The 24,864-nt window shown below is 39.4% G+C and overlaps 1 pseudogene; it reads left to right on the top strand.

Annotated features, from left to right (window-relative positions):
- The first annotated feature begins 521 nt into the window (after nucleotides 1-521).
- LOC110300123 (zinc transporter SLC39A7 pseudogene) lies at nucleotides 522-2,360 on the top strand (annotated as a pseudogene).
- Nucleotides 2,361-24,864: the final 22,504 nt, after the last annotated feature.

The raw sequence follows: 24,864 nt of genomic DNA, 5'->3' as shown, positions 1-24,864 counted from the left end.
TGTATGATTACCAGAGTTGTCACCATTTTTTATTTGACTTGAGAAAGCTGAATAATGCTCAACAAATATGCAAATTTTAAAACGACCTTGGTCGTGGCCGCACTGCCCTTGGGGCGCCTCCATGTTGGTAAAGGTAGCGGGGCGCAGGCAAGAAAGGGAGCTTCCGGATCTCGAGGGAGCACGAGGCGTGAGTGCCACGTCCCAGCAAACCGAGAACCGGAGAGGATCCTGGAGCCCGTGAGAGCTCCCTGATGCTCCCTTACAGCGCTTTCCAGGCCTTTACCCCAATCAGTGGGCCATAGAGACGCGGGCCCAGAGAGACCATAAAGTTGCTGATCAAAGGCTAGAGCAGTGTCGGGGTTGGGGGCTGCATCCAGGAAGGGTGCTGGGGATGAGGTGGACCAGCCTTGGGGACAATGTAAGAGCGGAGCTAGTATAGAGGAAGAACTTCAAGGGACGCGGATCCCAAATAGGTGGATTGAGAGTCAAGTTGAGTTGTCTCTGTTCCTCTGGTCAGCGTGATGGCCACGGGCCTGCGGGCCCCCCACTTGGTGGCTGTGGGACTGCTGACCTGGGCGGCTTTGGGGCTGCTGGTGGCCAGACACGAGGGTCATGGTGACCTGCACAAAGATGTGGAAGAGGACTTCCATGACAACAGTCACGGGCACTCGCATGAAGATTTCCACCATGGCCACGGCCACGGCCACACTCATGAGAGCATCTGGCATGGGCATGCCCCCAGCCATGACCATGGACACTCACGTGAGGATTTGCACCATGGCCATAGCCATGGTCACTCCCACGTTAGCCTCCACCGTGGAGGACATGGACATGCCCATCGTGAACATAGCCATGGGACTTCTAGGGAGGCTGGGGCTCCAGGCATCAAACACCACCTGGACACTGTCACCCTCTGGGCCTATGCACTGGGGGCCACAGTGCTGATCTCCGCAGTTCCATTCTTCGTGCTGTTCCTCATCCCAGTGGAATCTAACTCTCCCAGGCACCGCTCTCTGCTCCAGATCCTGCTCAGTTTTGCTTCCGGGGGGCTCCTGGGTGATGCGTTCCTCCACCTCATCCTTCATGCCTTGGAACCTCATTCTCACCACGCTCCGGATTAGCCTGGACACGGACACTCCCACAGTGGCCAGGGCCCCATTCTCTCTGTGGGGCTGTGGGTTCTCAGTGGGATTGTCGCCTTCCTCGTGGTGGAGAAATTTGTGAGACACGTGAAAGGAGGACACGGACACAGTCACGGACACGGAGACAGGCATGCGCATGGAGACAGTCACACCCATGGACACAGCCATGCGCATGGAGATAGACATGAGTGTTCTTCAAAGGAAAAGCCCAGCACAGAGGAAGAGAAGGAAGTGGGCAGGTTGCGGAAAAGGAGAGAAGGAAACACGGGGCCCAGAGATGGCCCGGTGAAACCTCAGAGCCCTGAAGAAGAAAAAGCAGGCTCAGACCTGCGTGTGTCTGGGTACCTGAATCTGGCTGCTGACTTGGCACACAACTTCACAGACAGTCTGGCCATTGGTGCTTCCTTTCTTGGGGGCCGAGGGCTAGGGATCCTGACCACAATGACAGTTCTGCTGCATGAAGTGCCTCATGAGGTAGGGGACTTTGCCATCCTGGTCCAGTCTGGCTGCAGCAAGAAGCAGGCGATGCATCTGCAACTCGTGATTGCAGTTGGAGCATTGGCAGGCACAGCCTGTGCCCTTCTCACCGAGGGAGGGGCAGTGGACAGTGACGTGGCAGGTGGTGCAGGTCCCGGCTGGGTCCTGCCATTCACTGCAGGCGGATTTATCTATGTAGCAACAGTGTCTGTGCTGCCTGAGCTATTGAGAGAGGCATCTCCACTGCAGTCACTGTTGGAGGTGCTGGGGCTGCTAGGGGGTGTTGCCATGATGGTACTGATTGCCCATCTTGAGTGAGGGGTGGGGTGACCTGTCCTTACCCTAACTCCTAATAAAGGCAGTTGGGAGTCCTGGTCAGTGCTAATGCCAGAAGGAGTGTCAGCCTTGGAGATTAGCAGAACCTCTGTTTGAGGCCTTAGAGGTATGAGGATCATACGGAGCATGAGAGGCCAGAAGGACCACGGAGTGGGAGACTGCCCAGCAGTGTTGTTGCTTTTGGAAAAATCAATGGGACCATGAAGAAGACTGGGAAGACGGTAGCCTACCCGATGGTCCCTAGTCTACGATTTCTCAGCACCAGCGTGCCACAGGGGTCCCTCCAAGGCCCATCTCCCTCTGAACTAGTTAGTGATGGCTTCAGGGAAGACCTGGCAGAAGGACTGGGGTAGACATCAATCGTGTGTCCTGATTTGAAGGGGGAGGGGGAGCTCCTTGGGAAGATGTCTCAGCCTAATTTTTGTCTCTACTCATTTTATACCACTGTTTGAATGGGTGCAGAGGAATGGTGACCAGGAATAAAAGACCTTGGATCTTCGGCCAAAAAAAAAAAAAAAAAAAAAAAGGTCTCTTAGATTTTTTTTTTTTCTTCCTCAGATGCAAGTAGACATATGATGCCTGCTGTTCAACTGTAATGCCACCGAACCCCATGGCACATGCACCTTTCCCTTTATTTGGCATCGTAGAAGAATGAGAGAGCCCATGTCTACTCAGGATGAGCTCAGTGATTTGGTAGTCAATCGCTGCAGCTCCATTACCTATTCAGCTGCTCAAGTACAACACGGTTTTCATTAGTCATCTCAAGCTCTTTGGGAAATACATCCCATCAACCTATAAATTATGGAGCTGTTGTTATAAATTCATAACACAACTGTATGAAAGTTTGAGATTAAGTTCATATCTCTTTGCCTGAATTAAAATATGAATGAGCTACTTTGCATCCCAGACCGTGGTCCTCTCCAAGTTTGATGTGGGAGGACAATGTTAGAAAAGAAAGATGAGGACGCAATGTTATTTGAAGTCTGTATCTAGGCTGTCACTTTGACAGATGCGTGTTCTTGGCTTATTTTAATGCTTAGCTTGAGAGAGAAAAATGTAAGAGTTCTCATTCGGGTTTCTTATGGATTTTCAAATCTATAAAGATTTGTACTCCCACAGGAAATAGATCATGAGCAACTCTAACGAAAAAGAGAAAGTTTTATGTCTGATGCTGACTGCCTATCCAGGAAGCTATTTATGGTTCAAATAGGACTTTGTGCTGTTTGATTATGTCTGTAATTCACTCGAGAGAAACTCACTACTACTGAGTTGTAGGTTACATACAATTAGCAAGCTTAACACCCACAGTCACAGAGCACACAGTAAGCATAGTGGGCCATGACATAGGTTCATTAAAAGGCAACAGTGGTAGAGAGTCTGTTGTGTTAACAAATAGCACTGACAGCAATTGCTACCAATCTTCAGGACACTGCTCTGTGCTCTGATACCACTGCAGAGAATCGACTGTAAGGTAGAGTAAATAGCAACTCTTTTGCAGGGAATTCCAGCCTGATATTCAGCTTTGATCCCCTTACAGACCTGAAGGTTTTAACTGTGTATAGAGATAGCCCACTGCAGGATTTACTTAGGGCCTAGAAAGAATTACAAAGCAGGCAATACCTTATGGTCCCCTTAAATTTATCATCACATGATATCAGTTTTTATTTGTGGTTCTTGTTTGTTGTGATGATGCTTACTAGTACCTAATATGGGGTACATAATCAAAGTTATATGAAATTGTTTTAATCTATATCTGGCTGTCACTACTCAAGGACTTTTAAAATACCATTTCAACAAAAATAAATTAAATGTTCACAAATGTACCAACCATATATATGGCATATGGTTACATCACAACCAGCCCTTTCAAAAAAACGCCTCCGACACATACCTTTAACAGATAGATACCTGCCACAGTGCTTCCCCTCCCCCCAAGAAAGAGCTTTGGGATATAGTTTCTACATTAATCTCTGCATATTTCCCTTCTACATACACATTATTGAGTGTCTATTTATTGTGCGAAACACTAGGAATAGAGAACTAAACAAAGCACGTGAGACCCACATTTTGTCTTCTATTTGCAAGATGGACAATGGACAATTAGGTGTGGGCTATATGTAACTGTAGTTACAAGCACAAGAATGAAACCTAGAGTACAGGGATAGAGAGGAAGAAAGAGTAAGGAAGAGGTCCAATGTAAATGAAGTGAAAAAGATAAGGGTGGAGAGAAGACAAAGAGTGGGGTGGGGTCGGGGACAAAGGCTGAGGGGAGCTGACCATTTAGCACTGAGGAGTTAGAGCTGGCAGGGACAGAAGAGGGCAAACAGTAATACAAAAGGAATTTTACAGGGACTCTGGGCTTTTTTGGGAAGAACTTTTAAGCTGCTAGGAGGACTTTTGTTGTTTTCTGTTCAAGGTGGGAAAAGACAGGACTTGACTCTTGCTGTAAACTCTGGCTTGTCATCGTCAGAATTGACAATGTCAAGCAGTAAGAAGAGAGGAAGTTCTTTTTTTCTTAATTATTTTATTATGTAAATGTATTTTATACATCAAACATATTAATAATATAGTGTATTTTGAGCATCAAATAATACGCAAAAATTTGTTCAACTTTCATATTCATATCCTTTCATACCCTAAAAATATCATTAATGAATATTTAATACCATCCATAACTGAGGATCCTATATCTAATGTTGAATACTAAATTGTTTCAGAACACACAAAATATTCTTTGGGAGTTAAGCATAGTAAAAGAGCATAAAATGTTAAAAATGAATCATTAAGAAATATATTCAAAAGCCCTTATATGATACCACCTGACATAGTGAGAGAGTATTTAAAATGCATTATCAATCTGTGTACATTGTCTAACAATCAGTTTACTTAAAGGGATTATCAGTGTTTCTAGGAGAGAAATTATTTTATCAGTAAGTATATTTTAAAAATTTCAACATACCAAAAACTCTTTGAAGTTCGACATTAAGAAAATGCTAATTTCAAGCACAGTGAGAAAAATTATCAACAATATTTCCATGATGTTTATAGAACATGATTTTATTATTTTCATCTGTTGGTATTTGTGGTGAAGATGGACCTGGAGGGAAAATGGAAGTCTGAACAGCAGCTGTAGCTGTCACGTGACACACAAGAAAAGAAGACATGTAGCTGTCACATGACACACACAAGAAAAGAAGACATGTAGCTGTCACATGACACACACAAGAAAAGAAGACACAAGACTGCTTAATAGATTGGAGGCAGGTTATGAAAGAAGTGAAGACTATAGCCAAAGTTTTCAGAAGCACTTCCTATGTCCAGGGGCTGTGGGTAGAGGATTGGTGTTTGTTCTTCAAAACTAAATCTTTCCACTGGAATCCACTGATATGGAGACAGTCGTCAAACATAAAAGTGAGAACTTGAAGCCTAGAGTGGGAGAAGCAGACCTGAAATAGGATCTGGAATCTTCTGTGGATGTATGGCGTCTGGTACACGTGCCATTTCAAAGCTTGCAGAGGACAGAGGCTAGAGGACTGTCTTTCGGGTACCCCAAAATATAAAGATAAGGGAGCAGGAGTACAATCATTTATAGTTCCAGCTGAACAACATGTGAGGAGGTTGTGAAGTGGAGTTATAAAATCCATGATGCTTCAGGAAGATAGAAGTTTGTACATCATGTAACGGGGTGCTGACAGCCATGTAAAGAACAACTGATTGACTAAAGGAATTTACAATAAAGCTCATAGTAGCCTCTCTTTGAAAATGACCTTTCCCCTGCTTTTTATCTAGCTGAGCGCTACTCACACACTTCATTTCCCGATGGTGGGGAGGGAGAAATGGAGAGGAGGGAGGGAGAGAGGGAGAGAATGTTATAACTCATCTTCGCATGTCCTTTCCATTTAAAATGAACATGATCTTTAGAACAAGGCCTAGGTGATGACATGGTCAGATGTTCTGCTGTGTAGTTGTGCAATAGGCTCTGAACTCGCGATGGCAGAGCATGTGCTAAGCAGTGGGATGCATACAGGCTCTGTACTTCCTGCAGCATTCATTGATGTGAACACAAAGGAAAACCAACATTTAGATATTTGCATTTGCCATTGTCTTCCAGGGAAACAAGCTGTTGATATCATTTTGAAAAGTAATTGTTTTTCATACATTTTTGCGACTTTCTTGAAAGCACGGTGCAGATGTACTTTGAATTTGAAAATAAAATATTTGAGGTGTATTCTTGCCTCCATAATATAATCCTTAATAAGAAAAAATAGTTGCAGTGAAATAAAAAATGAAGCAATTGAAGCTTCCCTCCCTACTCCCCTGGAAGAGGCATTTCAGGGCTGGCTCATCAGATTACCATGTGGATTAAGGAAAATGCAGTTATCAGCAGATGCTATGACATTCTACTTAAAGGAATTATGTAACCGATTAAAATAAGCTTTTAGACAGTTGTTTTCTTAAGTCTTCCTATTTAGGAGGGAACAGAATTGAGATTAAAATATGTTTCTTTTACTTCAATATAAAGATACAAAGAGGCAGCTGCGTCAGTTATATTGGAAAACTACAGGGTACAAGAAGAAGCAAGGATAATAGCTGCATGAGCATTTAAAATTTGTCGGGCTCTAAGAGCATTTTCAGAAACTGTTATCACCATTTCTCCGAATGGAGGAGGAATGACTGTGCCAAGAGGATTTAGTTTCTATTGTTAATATCAATACAATGCTACAGAGCAAATATGATGAATGAAAAGGTGAATAGTGCATACTTTGGGTGTGTTCTGATGCTTCTCAGAGTTTAACAACCAGCAGATTGCCATATAAGACTGGGTCATTCAGAATCTAACTCCTTAAGCCTAGAATGAGCTTCCATATTTTGAACCAAGTCCCAAATGAAGTCAAGGCTGTTACCTGACAAGGGACTCTGAGAAGAAAAATACAGAAAAAGAGTTACTGGGCTGGCTTGGATTTGTGTCTGATTATATTTCACAGCTGACCCTACTTCCCCAATTAACATCATCTGGCCTTTATTGTATTTTATAGATAGAGCTTGAGATCTTGAGAGATATCACAGCATGCTCTCAGTAGAGGGGATGGATTTGCAGTGTTGGTTCCTAACTATTAGGTATGTTTCTTGATGGCCTAGAGGAGCATTGGAGTACTGGAGAATGAACATTCTGTGGCTATCAGACAATAAAATTGGTAGACTGATATAAAACCATAACTGTCTCAGCACTGTTTTCTAAAACACTCTTTATTAATGTGTGTGTGTGTGTGTGTGTGTGTGTGTGTGTGTGCGCGCGCGCGTGTGTGTGATATGTATACCATGAGATTAAGGATCAGGTTGAAGAATTTTGTCCTTTCCTATGACCACAGGTCCCTGTGCTAAGCTGAGCAAGCTTCTTGAAACATATGGGCTGTTGTGTGCAAAGCAAGTATATTTAGTAAATAGAAACAAATACAGTACTGACTAAAGAACAGAAGCCAATAATCAGTCACCTGAATGAATGACTTACAGCTTTCTACCACTCCAGCCTCTAAAGAGCGACTCCACACTGTCTACCCATTAGTAAGATTGTGCAAAAACCATGGAAAAATCTAAGGCCCTGCCCATAAAATACCCTTTTTTATTGTTTCTGAGATGATTTGTCATTTCTCAATCTTTGGCATTTATCAGAAAGTTATTTTAATTTATAACTAAGATTAGAACTAAATGTCTTAAGAGGTGGAAGAAGAGGAGATGCATAGATTTCTCTTTTGGTAGAAAAGTGTGGCAAGTTGCTGAAAAACAATAAAGATTCAGAAATATTTATTTAAAGAAATTGTATTTAACTATGCCCAATGGATGCTTATTCCTCTACAATAGATACAGGAGTGTGATTGAAGAAAGCTGTAACATTCCACATTGATAATTTTGTTTCATCTTGAAGATAAAACTATGATTTCCATTAGATTGGCAACTGCTTACTAAGTACCTGCCTTAGTCAATGATGTATTGCTGTGAGGAGACAGCATGACCACAGCAGCTCTTATAAAGCAAAGCATTTAGTTGGGGCCTGCTGATCATTTTAGGTTTTAGTCCATTATTAGGAAGCAAGGTGGCATATAGGCAGACATGGTGTTGTAGGGGTAGCTGAGTGCTCTATATCAGGATGGGCAAGCAGCAAGAGAGAGAAAAAGAGAGAGACTGGCCTTAGCTTGAGCATTTAAAATCCCAAAGTCCACCCCACAGTGACATACTTCTTCCAAAAGGCCACACCTCCTAATCCTTTCAAATATCTCCAATATCTATGAGTGTATGGAGTGCACTTTCCTTCAAACCAGCACAATACATAATAATGTTCTTACATCTCTCTGTCTGGGGTTGTTAAACAAGATGAAGCTTAGACAAATTACCACCTTTCTGTGATATTAATAATCAATCTTTTCTCCTTCTTCCCCTTTCTGTTCCTCCCTCCATTCCTCCTCCTCATCCCTCCTCTCTAGCAACTCTACATGCAGTTATTACTCCAGAATCCCAGTGCATGCTCTCACCTATTTCCCTGTGTTCCATCTTGGAATCCCTACTTGCATATCTTCAAAGTCATAAATGTGGACATTCAACTTATTTTCAAGGTTGTGTTGAAATACTGTTTTATGAAACTTCCCTTCTTTTCCTACTAGGTAAGTTTAATTTCCTTTCCTATAGGAGACATTTAATAATTATAGGGAGTTAGTTACATGTTACCTTTAATCACATTCAAGATCTAGCAGCTATTTAAATCTGTCATTTATTATTCTTCCCTTAACTTATAAGCAATTTGAAAGGTAGGGCACAAAATTAGAGATTTTACATGTCTAAACATTATATGTCAAATAATTATATTCACACACACACACAAAGAATTAACCCAATAAAATTAATTTACATCATTACCCTTCATTTCATATCATTTATTTAGTAGATGTTACTCAAATTTTGATGAGGTTATAATCTGATAAGCCCTTCATACTTTGAAAATATCAATAGTTCAAACTTTCTTTAATACGCACACTGAGCATCACAGTTTAGTCAGGGATACCTGACATGCACTTGCTGCACTTATTTGACCTTAGGGTTGGGACAAATTTTGTAGCACAAAGCCTGTTTTACTCCCATGTAGCATAGTTCAGGTACTTCTAGAATGCCAGTTGTTTACCCTGCTTGGCTAACTGGGAACTGAAATTCACTGCAAGTGCTCAGCATTGATAAATATCTGTTATTGAGCATCCTGTTCCAAGAAAACTTCAAAATTCTGATCTGAACAGAGATTCCTCCTTAACACACAGGAATTTTTCCCAAGGCAAAACTGTGGAATCATGACTAACAAAAGCCTAAGCATCGCCACGTGGACAAATGTATACAGTTCAAATGGCACGTGCAGTGTTAATTTTATTCACCTAATATTCACTACTGTATGTTTCCTCTTAAATCACTTCAAATTTGGAGGTTTGTTTCCTGATTTGCTTGTCAAATTCCAGGGCATCACAATTTTTCTTCTGTGTACAAGTCACGTTTTCTAAATAAGAACCATGGACTGGCACTCAGAAAGAATGTGATATTGATAGTTTATTAAAATAAACCTCTTTCCTCGTAAAGTCTAGGTGAGAACTGGGTTAGTAAAAAGAGAAGGTCCTGTGTGAACTTCAGCAGCCTTGTAAAGCAGGCTTTCATATGCTATGTCATACAAGATGTTACCAACATTCCTCACAGGAGGCTAGCAGGTGAAGAAAAACAACAAGATAAAACATTTCACAGAGCTACCAAGCTTTGACCACACCCCCATATTAGGATCTCATGCTGTTCCTAAGCAGTATAAATACTCAAGTATCTCAAAAATATTCATCAAATGATTCTTTCTAGGAGGTAGGGAAGAGGATGAAGCAAAGTATCATAAGTTGCTACACCAATTAAAATTAGAATTTGGTGCAGGGCCTGGAGACAAAGACCACTGAATCCAAGATGAGTGTAAAATATAAGTTTGGAAGGTGAATGCCCATGTGGGAGTCCATATATTTCTGAATTCTCAGAGAAAAATAATTTCTCCTATCAATATTACCCTTCAAAAGTAAATAGAAATGAACAGAGTTATAATGCTAACAACAGAGAAAGAAATGAAAACTCCTCTGGCTGTTTTTTTAAACACTGAAGCTTTCACATGTATTTTTATTTTGTGTGTATGTCTGTGTGTGTGTGTGTGTGTGTACATGCATGCAGCACGCGTGCATGCAAATGTACCACAATATGTGTGCAGAGGTCACTGAGCAACTTTCCGGGGTCTATTCTCTCATTCTGACTTGCTGAGGCAGCAGATCTCTTGTTTCTGCTGTTCTGCACATTTCAGGTAAGTTGACATATGGCTTCTGGACAAATTCTTCCCTCTTGGTCTCCCAAGTGTGTACTAAGGTTCATCTGAAATAAGCATAACGCATAACGCACAAATACATGAGAAAGAACAAGCCAAGTCCTGGCAATAAAAACATTAGTGGATCTCTTTACACTGTTATTCTATCTTTTCTGTAAGAAATCCGGAAATTATTTGAAAATATAACATTAGAAGTACAGAATGTGATGAGAGCTGATTCACCTACAGCCAGGCTAAGGAGATGGGAGAAATAGATTTTCCCTAAACCTGATAGGTATTGGCCATTGAGATGGCTCAATGGGCGAAAGCTCTTCATATCTGAGTCCAGTCCCCAGGATCGACATGCTGGAAACAGAGAACTGAGTCATTCAACTTGTCTGCCGACCTTCACTATGAGGTGCATGCACATATAAACTAAATTAAATGAATAAATGTTAAAAAGGAAATAAGTGGAAGGTGGTGAACACAATGGAAAACACTGAAGATGAAATGCTTGGAAAATGTCACTGAGGATGAAGGAGAGCCAAGTGGGCAAGCAAGGCTGGGAGAAGTGTTATGCAAGTGGGATGACCCTCATGTGAGGGGCTATCTGGATCTCCACGTCATGATCCCTCTGATGAGTAGTAAAGGCCATCCTTCCCCCATTGCCACTCTCTATGACTCTTAGTTGAGCCTGTGTAAATTAAATGCTTCCGCTAAATTATTCCTTTAGTTTTCCTGTGCCAGATGAGAACTTTCCATGGGTAGCCAACTGACTTTCTACGAAAATGTCATAGAACTCCCAGTGGGAGTAAGAAGCCATCATGCTGTATTATGTGGCACTCACAGCATCAGAGAAAGCAAGAAGCAGGGAAAAGAATGGGTCTGTTCAGAGAACAGTGGGGTGCTCCCACCCCACTGGAAAAATAGGAAGAGGGATGAAAGGAACATGGGAGTCTCTCTTGGAAAGGACTCGATACTTACTAGGTAGCAGGGTCACTTAAATGCCTTCCGAACATTCAGGAAAAAGCAGCCTTCTGGGTCTAACATTTGATCCTTTTGCTGTGCAAGGAAGTTAACCAGAGATTGGAGGGTGAGGGCAATTCTTGCTCATGAGTATTGCAATCAAGATTTCAATTAAAGGTATACAGCCTGGAGAGATGTACTCTGTACAACAATTTCCTAGATTTAAGACTGATTACTGCCTTTCCTAACAGAAGTTTACCTTTGATATCTTAGAACACTATTCACTGGATGGCAAGTATTTCAAGTTTCCTTTCATAATTAGATTCTGGAGAATTTGGAGCTCCACAGGAACCACGTCCAACAAAGATGCTTTCAAGTCTTTTCCTGTCTCCAGAGAAAAGTCTATTTCAATATTGCAGGGTTACTGGTATCTAGGAGAAACTTACTATATTCTCCTTTGCCAGATTGCTCAGAATTCACATTTGGTTCCTATGGCTAGAATCATAACAAAATGAGAAAAAATAAGAATGCTTTGTTTTCTCTCAACTCTCTCTCTCTCTCTCTCTCTCTCTCTCTCTCTCTCTCTCTCTCTCTCTCTCTCTCTCTCTCTCTCTCTCTCCTCTCTCTCTCTCTTTCTCTCTCTCTCTCTCTCCTCTCTCCCTCTCTCTCTCTCTCTCTCTCTCTCTCTCTCTCTGTGTGTGTGTGTGTGTGTGTGCAGAGCTTTGGAATGGCTCTTAAGACTCAAAGTAACATGGAAATCAAACAGAATCACAATGAGAGTTAACTAAGATGACCTATCTTAAAAATGACTATAGACAGTAAAAGTCTTTGTATAAATATTGCAATTGGTATTAGTTAGGGTTCTCCAGAATCATAGAATTTATGGAATAAATCTATCATTCTTTCTCTCTATCTGTCTTTCTCTGACTCTCTTTCTTTCTCATATGTGTGTGTGTGTGTGTGTGTGTGTGTGTGTGTGTGTATGTATCCTTTTCCATAGACTTCCAGCACAACGTATACCCTTATCCTATGTCCAAATCCAGATCAAAGTTGTATATCTTCCTACCTTAAAGGTCCAGATGAGAAGTAGATTCTCACATTTCAAGCAAAGCAGGCAATCTCTCACAGGTGTGTCCCCCATTTCTGTATTTTAATTCATTCCAAACATAGTCAGGTTGAAGCCAAGAGTAGCCATTATAGATACCCTTATTACAAAAGTGGGAAAGCATTTATCAGTAAGAGCTATGAAATGACAATATTTGTTTAATACTCTTTGTTTTGTAATATTTGTACTCTTGTTTTTACAGATCATGTAACCTGTATAATTGAGTTATGTTGCCTACTCATGTTTATGGAAAAACTGTGATCTGGTAAAAGTTATGTAGTGATACAAAACAATAATATAAGCTAAGACAAAAATACACATGAGAAATACAAATGCAATGTGAGGGGTGTTAAGTGATTCAAAGGATAAAAATGTCCAATTTTATTGGTGGGTGGTGAAGATAATCCAGACACTGGCTGCTTCAAAGCAATTTAAAATGGCAATATATATATACTCAATGTGAGATTAACTGAAACTTCACACTGAGAATAAGAAAATATGATTTCTTATATTTGTCTCACCAGAACTTTCTTAGTAAATGGCAGTCTTTTGACTATTGTAATAGCCAGCAGCAAGAAAATTTCAGAATGTCAAACAAGCAAACTAGAAAGCAAAAAGTTTGAGTTCCAGTAGAAATACAGAAAAAAAAAACCCTTAGTTTACAAAGCTCGGCCAAATTGAAATAACCCCAGATGAGAATCTGTAGGGTATAGAAGAAAAAGAAAAATTGTTTAGAATGTAGTAATGGGATGCAATTAGGGGAAAGAAAATGCAGGCTGAATATCAGAAGCAAGTTCCTAACAGTCTATTAGACTGTGCATTAGTATCCTAGGGGAAGAAATGGAAGCCTCATTGCTTCAACCATTTAGAGCCAAACTGATTCCCAGAGGGTGTGGCAGCTGGGAAGGAAATGAAAAATGGAAGAGTCAGGGAAGTCAGCCCAAGTTAATTTTATAACAGGATGAAATTCTGCTCAAGGTGTTAAGAGGGACCAAAGTCTCTGCAATAGGCATATATGATCACTTTTAAATGAAGAGTTCACCTATCCATGTTTCCAGACAGATGGACTCTTTAACACTCAGGTAAGGCAGTGTGATCTCTGGGCAGAAGGATAGGAAAAAAAAGAAAGAAAGAAAGAAAGAAAGAAAGAAAGAAAGAAAGAAAGAAAGAAAGAAAGAAAGAAAGAAAGAAAGAATTATAACATGAGACATATAGGCTTCAGATAATTAGCGGTGGATCACCCAGTTCCTTCCAGATCTACTGCTTTGTTTGTGTGTGTGTGTGTGTGCACGCGCGCCACACACACCCGCGCGCGCACACACACACACACACACACACACACATATATATATATATATCCTTTATTTACATTTCAAATGTTATCCCCTTCCTGGTTTCCCCTCCGAAAACACCCTATTCTATCCCCCATTCCCCTGCTCACCAATCCACCCACTCCTGCTTCCCTGTCCTGGCATTCCCCTACAATGGGGCATTGAGCCTTCTCAGGCTCCTCCCATTAGTATTTCACTGCTGTGAAGAGACATCATGACCAAGGAGACCTGTATAAGAGAAAACATATAATTGGGGCTGGTTTATAGTTTCAGAGGTATAGTTCATTATCATCATGGCAGGAAGCATGGCAGCATGCACGCAGACATGGTATTGGAGATGGAGCTGTACATCTTGATCCAAAACCAGGCAGGAGGAGATTGCCTTCTGTAGGCAGCTAGGAAGTGGCTCTCTTATGGACTGGTTAGAACCTAAGAATTGGAGAGTTCTTAGCCCACCTACATAGTGACATACTTTCTCCAACAAGGCCATACTTCCTCCAATAAGGCCATACCTCCTAATAGTGCTACTTCTCATGGGACAAGGATATTCAAATCACCACACCTAGTATATTTTTCCATGGCTCCGGGTAAAGAAGAGAATGTACCATAAACAAGCAAGCAAACAAACAAACAAACAAACATTGCTTTCACTTGGGACCCCCTTCCCAGATAGAATTAAATACTTTTAAGTTCTCTTCAAACTAGTGTATCTTGCTCACATTGGCTTTTTCAGGAACTTTTAGTGTTTTCTACTTTATCTCTCTTCTCACCACAGAGATTAGATTTTGTGTGCTTACTCTGCCCCGCCCCAGGTTTTTCAGATATTTAAGATCTAAGCAGCATTAACATAAAATAGACTCTAAGGGAGATCAATGCAAGATATTAGCATCATGTCTAACAATGATGAAAAGTGCCATTCTGACCACAAGTTTGTGTCATGACAGTTTATCATTTAAAGATTTTATTCTGTACTTATTTAAAGGGATTTTCAGCATTTTTAATAGATTATCTTAATGTCAGAGTATGTTTTAAACAGATAAAGCTACTGAGCAGAACCCAAACAATTTCATGCCATCAGTATACATTTTCATCATTCAAAGAACTGGGCATTGACTTACCTTTTTCTTTCCTCCTCTAAATCATGGATATGTATCATCCTGATAACCAGAACCAGGTGTACAGACACTCAGATAAAGCAGTCTCCACTTTTTGTCTGCAGGTATATAAGACAGTGGGTCTCCAATCCTGATCCTTACAGCAGAAGCACCAACATCCCTTATGAACTTGTAAAAAATAAAACATTGTGTCTGCTTTTAAACTCAGAGTTGTTACACATAACTGGAAGTTTGCTACCCAATATCTTCTTTGTACCCTTGGACTAGTTACATTCCTGCTGCTACAATAAAACACAACAACAACAACAACAAAATGACTTATGGAAGTTTATTTTTACTTATAGTTCCAGAAGGATTGAAGCCAGTCATGTCAAGGAACTGTGGGAGTGAGGAGCAGGTACAGTGACAGGAAGAGGAAGCTGAGGACTCATGTATCAACCTCAAGTAGAGATAGAATTACAGGCAGCACGAGACATTTAATACCAAAGTTTATTCCCAGAGACATATTTTCCCCAGTGGGGTGGTACAACCTAAACCTCCCCTGCTGTTGTCAACTAAAGAGTAAGTTTTTAATTTCTGAGCCTATGAAGGACATTTTCACTCAAACTACCAAGACAGTCAAGCATATGATAATGCTTACAAGTATTCTACTGAAGATTATTGAATTTTCTTGCAATCTGTTGATCTTTGCTCTGTAAAATCTGTTGCCAGAACACTCTTGCTTGGCACATTATCAGCAAAAGGAAGACAGAAGTCTCCTTACCTCCCCGTAGTATTTCCTGAACTCCAACAATTCATTTTGCTTTTGCTTTCCAAGTAAACATATACTTCCTTTTATGATATTAAGGATAGGTACTTGTTTCTATATGATTTAATCATGAACCTCCATGTATGATCTCTGTGATTTTCAAAACACAGCTATTTTCATTTCAGTGCAAAATCAGAATGAAGATGTTTTAAATGGCAATTAAATGTAACACAACATGCAAATATAATTTAAATAATGTCAATATAAACAGCTAGGAAGCTTTGCTTATGTACAAATAACTGCATCTATATTATAGCTGCCTCTTGGTTTATAATGACAGGGAGATGTGAGTAATAAAATTATTTTTCTGGAAATATCTCAAGTTCTTTGTTTTTATAATATTTTTTTCCAAGCCTTTTTAACCATCTAGAAAGTTTCAACTACTCCTGAGTTAAATCTAGAGGTACTGAGAGGCAATCACTGGGGTGTTTTGTAGAGACATTTCTTTTCCATATCATAAGGCGAATCTCCCAGCTGATGAAAGGACACAGTTTTGAGGGAGACAGTCTTTCTTTCATGAGACCGTCTTACACTGTCGCCCAGGCTGTCTGCAATTCACTACACCAACCTAGGTGGCCTCAGATCCCTGATGATTTCTAAGCTTGAGCCCCCAGAGGGCTGGATTTACAGGCATGCTACACAACACCCGGCTGAAAAACTTGTCTTATAGGGTTGGAGGCTCTGCTTGACATCAGACCACTTCACTACTTATAAGAGGAGCTTCCCAAAACTTATAAATCTACTTTCTCCCTATGATGACTTAGAAGTACTTTTTATAGAGGTTTTAGATGGATATATTTCTATTGCTATAATAAAATACCATGATCAAGGCAACTTATAAAAGGAAGAGTTTATTTAGCCCATTCAATTCCAGAAGGAGAGTCCATGACCACCACATCAGGGAAGCATGGCAGCTGGCAGGCATGGCGACTGGAGCTGGAAGTTGAAACCTGAATGTTCATATTTAACAGCAGAGAGAGAGAAAACTCAAAATGGCATGAGTTTTCTGAAACCCTCAAAACCCACTCTCTGAGACATACTTTCTTCAGCAAGGCCATACCTCATAAACCTCCCCAAAGTGCTACCAAGAGGTGACCAAATATTCAAATACCCAGACTATGGGGAACATCTTATTCAAAGCACTATAGAAGGATAAAGCCTCCCGTTCACTCAGCTATTTGTATTCATTCAACAAATATCATTAACTTTGAAAATGAATTCCTACATTAGAGATATGCATCTTCCAGCTGATGCAAAGGATTACAGGGCACTTGATATCTCTTATTATTGTTTTTTTCCCCCTTGGCTAAAGTCAGTTACAGCATATAGTCCTATAGTCTGCCATCATATCACGAAGTGTATCTATATCTCACTTTGTTCCTAGGGAACATCCCCAACCACACGGGAGTGACACTGCACACCACGTGTCTAATTGGTACCATGAATTCACACTTGCTGCTCTCCTCTTGAATAAAACAAAACAAAGAACAAACAAACAACAGCAGCAGCAACCAAACAATGATTGAAGTCAAATGGTTGGGAAATACATTTACTTGGAAAGCTGGAAAACGGTAGGAAGTGGAAGCTATCACAAAGACTATCTGGGATGTAGGCCTTGGGGTTCAATAAGAACTTTGGAGGAGACATATCAGATAAGTGAGTACCATGGAAGTTATAGATCTCAGGTCATCTCTTTCTCTGTCTCAAAGCTTCTGACATTTATAGATCCCCAGATGCTCTGGGTTTCATAAATCTAGGAAAAGTATTGACTAGATGGTCTTGTAACTCATGTCCTTTTAGCATATTTTCCCTAGGAATAGTTGATTCTGCAGTTAATTATGAGGACCCAAACTTTCCCCAGAAAGCAGGGAAATAATAGGTAGCTATTTTTCCCCCAGAGTACCAGAGAGTTAGAGAAAAACAATTTTCTCAGAAGACAGGAACAAATAATATTTGCTGTTAGGTGACTCCCATCTGTGGTATTTTCTATAGCAAAGCCAATGGGAATCTAAGAACATATTACTTGAAGCTACATCATACCTGAGCTAATAACTTTTAACACCAGTTAAAAACAAGTCTAGGGATGTAGCTCAGAGTCTAACATTTAATTTTCATGCACAATAGACCTGGGTTCAATCCTTAGCACTATCCAAAAAGAGGAAATTAAATAATTAATCAATCAATCAATTAATTAGTTAATTAATATAAAATGGAACTGTAATATTTACTTAATTCTTCCTTGGTAAAATAACTGTATGTCCCTTATTCTGGAGAGGCACTTTAAGAGATACCAACATTGCTAGGAGATACATTTGGATACTCCTAACCTTGTAAATTTGTACTTCCTTTCCCCAGTAGAGACATAATTACTGAGCACATACCGTGTGTCATTTTTAGTATCAGGCTTTAGAGGGAACTCTGTGTTAGATAGGTATGGACTTCTAACCTGAGTCTGAAGACTTACATAAAAGATTCTATCAGGAATAGTAAAGACCCTGTTGGACTGGACAGCTCAGTGTCCCAGTTATAGAGGACATGAATGGTGACAAAGCAAAGGGCACTTCTGTGACCTGTGTCACAATAGCTTTTGTGTGTACATGTGACTATGCTAGAGTGCATAATTACACCAGAATTTTGTGAAGGGCAGACAACTTTCAGGAGAAGAACAAAGGCAACAGAGGTTATCTGTGATCCTGTAGGAGCTCCTGCAATGCTGCCTTAATCTTGGAACAACCAAATGTTAAGGCCACTAGAAGAATTTTTCAGGATTCTGAACACTTCAAAGGATTTAAATGAAGGGGAAGAGAACAGCTGTATAAATTTATCTGAAGAGAACTTTGAAGACACAAATAATCTCCTTCAAGACATTCTAAATTTCAAAAGGCAAGTAAATTGATAATTGAATGTTTAATTGACATTTATTGCTTAGCGAATTAGTTTGGCCTGATTCACATTTAGTATTGGAATAGAGCCATTCCCTGGTTACTACTGTGTACTTTATCACTTAACCAGCCCTGTGTATCATCTTATCTATTCTCATTCTGTAATATTTGTGTATAATTTATGTCTTTTAAAGATGTGACGAGTTTATATGTCATTGCTTCTGCCAAACTCACTAATGTAAGGGAAGCAGTGAGAGATAGCACTGAGAGTGGAAGAGTCTGGCGATCGCCAGACTCATATGGTAGGAAGGTTACACAAGAATTGTGGGTAGTTTTCAGTGCACTTTAAACATGGAAGTGGCATGGGTATCCTCTTGTTTTAGAATATTTTCTTCTGGGAAGGGACAGAGAGAGATTTGAGGATTTTGAGCTCTCTTCATTGATCTAATAGTGGACATAGAAGGTGAAGAAAATGGATTGTGAAGTATTTTTTTGTAGCTGTTGAATCCTGTCCTCTTCCTTTTGTACATGACTCTACATTTCTATCTCAGGTGTGGTATTCACTAATTCTATGTTTAACATGTTCCATTATTTATCCATTATAATAAAAACATTCATTCTATCTGCCATACTTGGCAGTTAAACCTAGAGATGAAACTGGTACCAAATTGGTAAGCACACTAGCGCTATATTTCAGCGTCTTGAAATATAAGTAGTCTGGATATTCCAAATAAGGTCTGGGATTAAAAATAACCAAATACTAATCCACATTTTTGTACATTCTAACCACTGTGCTAAGTAACTAGTGATCAATTCATCACTGAACGGCCATATTGAAATACATTTAAGTATAACACTATTTTAGTCCAGAAACTGCTTTGTCTTAAGTTGAGGACATAGTTCACTTTCTTTATCGGTTTCACCAGTCCTTAGTAGCCAATAGTTTACATGAATATTTCTCAAGGCATATCTGTGTTGATACTCTTCAGTCAATAACACATATACACACTCAACCAACCAACATTAAATAAAGATTTACACTGAAAATTTGTAAGGAAATCCTCAACCATTTAAATCCTTAAGAATGAGGCTGGACTTTCTTGAAACAGAAAAAAAATGAATTATGGCTCAAGAATCTATTTTACAAATATTGTCCAATTTCCAGTTGTACGAAATTTGATTTCCAAAGATTACCAAAAGCTTTCAGCCTGTGTTGCCAGCCTGCTGCTCTTCTCTACAGTTCTGCTGGCCTAGTACCAAAGCAGATATTTGAATAGATGCCTTCAAATTAAACGTGGACATACACATGCACATGTGGATATGTGGATGCATGTATACACACACACACACACACAGACACACACACACACACACACTTTTTGGTAACCATCTTTTCTGTTTCTTTAGAGAACCCTAATAGTTGTTTAGTTGTTGGCTTGGATATATTTCCAAGCAAAAGAGCAGAAGTGGAAGGTGAAGAGAAATTTCCAGCACTCCATGCAAGAATATCATGCTATCCAAAGAATAAAATCATTTGGAATAAATTTACCCTGCCTGTGGCTCTTGTTCTTTGTCCTTCCTCAGTCTTATTATTTTTATTATGGGACCTATCTCGGGTCCTCTAATTAGACCAAACCTGTCATAACAAATAGCAATCATTTTCAGGTCCTTGTTAAGCTATTTAGTGTTGGGTGTCAACATTTGCTGTTATTCTTATGAACAACCAAAGAATTAGCTATCTTTCAATATTAATATAAAAAATACGTAGCTTTTTTTTTTTTTTTTTTTTTTTTTTTTTTTTTTTTTTTTTTACCTCTGGCACATTGTTGTTCACGAGGCAATAAGTGATGGATATTAATTGCTGTCATTTCCACGAACAACATTTTTAGTACTTTATTTGTAAGGTAAGATGCTCAAACCATCCGCTTATGAAGCACAGAGATGCTTTCCCCCCTACGGTTTCCACCTAGCACTGCTTTCAGAAGCACAACAAATCTTTTATATTCATTGGAACATTGTGGGTAATGAGCCTGTCAGTTTCTAGCCATTCTCTCTAATTAGAGCCTCCCCAGGGAGGAAGTGGCGCCAGTGGGAAGAAAATTAACTGTTTGGGCAATGTATTGATTAATGTTGCTACAATAGGAATAGACAAGAAAATAATTTTTGAATTATTAAATTAATTCAATGGAAACCAATGGGTTGACTCATACTTTGTTCATAGACAATAGAATGCAGCTCTTTATAAATGGACTTAAGGACCTAAGGCTTGGGAGACAGGAAGCAAATCTTTGCAACAAAATAGCATAAGTAAAGAAATACATTTAGGCTCAGAGAGAGGGAACAAGACACAAAAAATTGCTACATTTTCTTTACAGGACTTCTAGTTCACACAAGGCTGAGGGAAGACAGTAGCCTGTTCCTAGAAAACACCTGCAGGTGGTTGAAGGCCTGACTCCGAGGAGTGGTACCCAGAGCAGTTGTAGGATTAACTCCAGCTATCTGTTGGGATGTTGAATTTGTGTCATTTGTCTTTGTCTGGCTCAGCAGACAGATGTCATGGCACTTTTCCTCTCAGCAAAGATTCAGAAGAAAGACATGGTTCGGGTGAGGAAGCCATTCTTGAGTCAGCTGCCATTCCGTTTGGCTCTTTCTGTTACTGTTGGTAAGTTGTACAGTGGGTATCAGTTGCAAGAGGCATAAAGAGAACTCATGAATTTTTAGTTCAAGCCTGATCTTTCCATGAGCAGGAACACTGATTTTATCCACAACTTTGAAAGGTATAAGGCAAATTGAAATTTAAAGATGGGTTAGCCACTGGCATTGAGAAAGCACAGAAGATTTGAACCGGAAGGTTCTCTAGTACAAGCACAGCAGTGAGCCATGTTCTCTTTCCTTACTCACCAGACTGGGGAAAAATATAACTTTCCTCAGAACTTAAATATGAATCTGCATATACCAGAACAGAGCAAAGCTTTGTAAAATCACATCAAGGAATGGGCCAGCACTTATGTAAGGTCTCAACTAGCCATCTTCACCTTTACCTTAGAAAGATTTTCACTGAAATTCAGCATATAATCTCTTGCATCATTTTTTTTCCTAAGGTTCACAAGAATTTTCTTGGGGGCATTTTGAGTTAGTCTGACAAATGCTATGTTAGTGATTATAGTCTCACGTTCAATCACTAATTAATTAGATCATGAAGTATATTCTGATAGTTTTCAAACATATACCAGTCTATGGTGCTGATAATGAAGGAGAATATATGGTTGTCCCTGCTTTAGTCCTCTGCATAAAAACAGCTGCAGCATCATTTCCAGATACTATCAATCCAGCATGTGTATGATTCCACACTGTAACTGGATATTGTCCACTGGATACTTTGAGAGCCACTGATGTCTCTTCATGATGTCCACATTTGGTTTTACTTATACAAAAAGTAAAATGTATCTCTATATTTATACATATTATTTAATGTATCAATTTTGGTTAAATTGAAAAAATGAAAAAATTTGAGTGATAATCACCTATGGATGAATTTGCATTAGTGGGATTTTCTCCAGGTATCACCACAGATACTGTATTCATTTCTTTTTCCGTTGCCATGCAATATGCCTGGCAGAAGCAAGTTAAGGGAAGATGAATTTATTCTGGCTCATGGTTAAGAGGAGCTTCAGAGGCTGGTTGCACTGCATCCTCAGTCAGAAAGCAGAACAAGATAAATGCTGGTGATCAGCTAGATTTCTTCTTTCCTACTCATTTCCCAGTGTGGGACCCTAGCCTGTATATCTCCATATTCAGGGAGATCAGAATTCTAACACAGGTTCTGCTCCAGGACTAATAAGATCTAAGCTGAAGTATTTAAAACAAAGTATATGAGAAAATACTTAGCTTAAAAATAGGGACAGACAGACTTTCCATAACCCTGTTTCTAACTTTGAATATAGGTTGATGCAGCAGACATCTTTTGAAGACCTGAAGGTAAAAACCTAAACTCTCTTGGTGGCAAACAAAAATAAAAACCATGCCATCACCTGTCAAAAACAAAACAAAACAACCAAAACCAAAAAAAAAAAAAAAAAAAACCCACAATAATCTTTGCTATTATCAGTATATGTTTTTAATTTGGATTATTCTAATAACATATTCACAATTTTTAGCTATACATGTTTCTTCTTGGTGTATAATTGAAATAGCATATAGGAAATGGGAAACTGTCTTAAGGGGAAAATCAATTAGGGATCAAAGAATTCATATGGATTCCCTAAAAACTTTAATAAATGGGGCTCTTTAGAAGTTTCAAAATGTCCTGGCAAAACGTCTTGGTAATGAACTTATTACACAATTTCTCAACATTATTTAAAAATTTTAAGATATTACACATATTTAAAAACTATTTTAAACCTAGAAGGAAATGTATTTTAACTGAAGAAACTCTTGCAGTGTCTTAGATTATCTTAGTTATTATTCTGTTGCGTTGCCAAAACATGCTGACACGAACAAGGCAACTTACAGAAGAAAGGATTTATTTGTAGATTATGTTTTCAGAGTCTATGTCTATCATGGTGGGAGCATGGAACAAGACATGGTGCTGGAGCAGTAGCTGAGAGCTCACATTTGATCTACAAACATAAGTTAGGGGTGTAGAGAAGACACGGAATCTTGGAATGGCATGGGCTAGTCCCATGCCCCACTGACCATTCCAAAACAATTCTACCAACTGGGGACCAAATATTAAAACATATGAGACTATAGGGGCCATTTCCATGCAAACCACCAGGATAGTTTAGGTTGTCACATTGAAGGAATGCTTCCTGTGTCTAGTATGTTAAGGTAAAAAATGTTGCCAAACATGCTCTAATGCAAAGGATTATTCAAGACACAGGATTCCATCCAACCTAACAGAGATGATCATCTCAATGTCATGAGTGCTGAATTCATGCAAAGGATTTGGCATGTACCCACTGGGGGTGTTAAGGGCCTTCTTTAAGAGGATTGAGCCAATTAAGCTATCAATTTTTAGTTAACACAATGAGCAGATTATACAAATGATAAAGCCAGAGCTGAAGTTCAGGTATTCTGACAGCTACAGCTGTTTTTCTTTTATTATTTCTCTCTCTCTCTCTCTCTCTCTCTCTCTCTCTCTCTCTCTCTCTCTCTCTCTCTCTCTCTCTCTCATACACACATACACACACATATACACACACACACGCACACACATTTTCTCTTTTTCTTGCAGGCAAGCTAGCAATGCCCATGTCTAGAGTTTGAATATAAAGCAGTAGAGAGAGTAGTTGACTTAACAACCTGTGGTAATAAACTGAGACAATTACAACATTGCAACATTTCTACTCTGTTAACTACTGATAAATGTTGCCATTGTTTTTTTCCAGATTCATCACCTTATAATCTTACACATTTATGCATAAATAATAAAGTTTTAAGAGTATTTTTCATTGTCTCTATTGACATAAATATCTTTGTTATGCAGATGGGGAACAATCACACTGGATGCAATACAGTATTAGATAATTTAGTTTCCTATAAACACAGTATGAGAACTTTGAGTACTGCATGAGCTGCACTTGTTGATTTACAGTCCTAATAAAAACATACAATACATTTTCTCCAATCCTATGCTTTTAAAAAAACATTAAAATATGTAATTACCATTGCTGGAAAGACTGACAAGTCACAGGACTAAAGCATGAATTGAATTACTATCACATCTTTTACTATAAGTATCACATAGATAAAATATTAAGGTCAAATCTAAGTGGATTAAGGAACTCCACATAAAACCAGAGAAACTGAAACTTATAGAGGAGAAAGTAGGGAAAATCCTCAAAGATATGGGTACAGGGGAAAAATTCCTGAATAGAAGAGCAATGGCTTGTGCTGTTTGATAAATGGGACCTCATAAAATTGCAAAGCTTCTACAAGGCAAAAGACACTGTCAATAAGACAAAAAGGCCACCAACAGATTGGGAAAGGATCTTTACCTATCCTAAATTAGATAGGGGACTAATATCCAATATATATAAAGAACTCAAGAAGGTGGACTCCAGAAAATCAAGTAACCCCATTAAAAAATGGGGCTCAGAACTGAACAAAGAATTCTCACCCGAGGAATACCGAATGGCAGAGAAGCACCTGAAAACATGTACAACATCCTTAATCATCAGGTAAATGCAACTCAAAACAACCCCGAGTTTCCACCTCAGACCAGTCAGAATAGCTGAGATGAAAAATTAAGGTGACAGCAGATGCTGGTGAGGATGTGGAGAAAGAGGAACATTCCTCCATTGTTGGTGGGATTGCAAGCTGGTACAACCACTCTGGAAATCAG

This window comes from Mus caroli, unplaced genomic scaffold (assembly GCF_978045245.1).
Source record: "Mus caroli unplaced genomic scaffold, Mus_caroli_1 scaffold_1, whole genome shotgun sequence".
Taxonomy (NCBI): Eukaryota; Metazoa; Chordata; class Mammalia; order Rodentia; family Muridae; genus Mus; species Mus caroli.
The sequence above is the reverse complement of the archived record's forward strand: the minus strand, read 5'-3'. Positions and strand labels throughout refer to the sequence as shown.